Below are 1,730 nucleotides of genomic sequence, written 5' to 3'. Positions count from 1 at the left end.
TTATGTCAAGATATATTGACATATTCATTTACTAATGATGATAGGTATTTAATGTTCAATACTCATGATGGATATGATATGCATAACGTGGCATAGGAATTATGATCTATAATATGAGGATTATTGACATGTGGTTTATTTATGAAAGTCATGATATGTCTTTAATATAATTATGTTGTGGTATAACTGAAGCATGCGATAGTTCCGTACAAATCTATGACATGCATGGCATGTAGTTCCTTATTATTCATAATGTTGCATTAACAAAGATGAACGTTTTAATGATGACATGCAAGAGTTGGCACGTGGAATTATTTCCAATATACTATGATGGTATGGTTAATGCATTGGATGCATGTGAAGATGTGATGATTCACAAGACTCCACAAATGGGCCGAGAGGGCCGTTTTATTTAATGATCTCGTGCGAGCCCATACGCACGAGGGAGAATAAGTAAAACACCATATGGGCTGGAGACAAACACATCAACAACTGACATATGCCAGTGCTTCCTTTGTCTTGTGTATAGCTCTTGATGGATAGCTCTAGAAGAGCTATAGGACCATCTTGAGGAGGCCAAGTGCCTGATGTTCTAGCTTGGTGCCTCTTATTGGATTGGGATGCTGAAGTCTGGAAGGATGTAAAGGACTTCGATGCCTGGGGCTGTGGCGCCTTTAGTATTGTGGAGGGAGTGGGCCAGACTGCCAGATGCCCGGGGTCATTGAGTACTGGACCGATGCCTGCCTGGGGCAGATGAGATCTGAGTCAAACGCGAGCTTGGGGCCACCTTGGACTATGATACAGAGAGACCGGGCAGGCTTAGCCTAGTGCCGAAAGTGGGAAAAGGACAGAGATTCCTTGAGATTTCCCGGGTGTTGGAGACTTTCAATGCCTGCTGGTTATACTAGTTCAGTAGAGGGTGTTGGAAACATGAAGTAAATATAAATAATAATATAATAATATAATAATAAATAATAAATAATACATAATTCAACATAACTTCGGGACGAGGTTCCTTAAAGTGGGAGAGTATGTAATATCCCTCCCCTTAGTAATAAATAATAAAAATAATAAATAATAATAATATAATAAATAATACAAAATAAATAATAATAATATAAATAATAAATAATAAATCACTTCATAATAAATAATAAAAATAAATCATAAATGTTAAATAATAAATAATATTTAAAAATATACAAGAAAATAAATAAAAATAATAAAAATAAAAATACTAAAACTCTAAATAAGAATAAATAGAAATAAAACAAAGAAAACAATAAAAAAATCAGTAAAGCTATCAAAAAGAAGAAAATAAAACAAGAAAGCTAAAAATCAAAAGAAAAGTAAAGAAATAAAACAAGAAAGCTAAAAATCAAAAGAAAAGTAAAGAAATAAAACAAGAAAGCTAAAAAATCAAAGTCGCATGTAGACACATGGAGTGTGTGCATGTGGTTCCCATCCAATGTTTGTTCTATTTAGTAGATGGTGAGGAAGATGAGAGGCATTCCTGCATTCCATCATTCCGAAATTCTATCTTTCATTCTCTTGGGAGAATGGTGTTCTAAGACTTAGGATTCACTGGCAGTACTACGTTGATTGAGGGCTCGGGGGTGGCCAATTGTAGCAAATTCTTGCGCAATTGAGCCTACGGTTGGGTGGAGAGTCGTCCCCAAAACCTTGTTGTCATCTGGCAAACATTGATCACAGGTAACCTAGGTATGTAC

The sequence above is a fragment of the Pinus tabuliformis genome, chromosome 7 (assembly GCF_031772625.1).
Source record: "Pinus tabuliformis cultivar Carrire ecotype Pingquan chromosome 7, CPIR1, whole genome shotgun sequence".
Taxonomy (NCBI): Eukaryota; Viridiplantae; Streptophyta; class Pinopsida; order Pinales; family Pinaceae; genus Pinus; species Pinus tabuliformis.
This window is presented reverse-complemented; position numbering follows the sequence as displayed.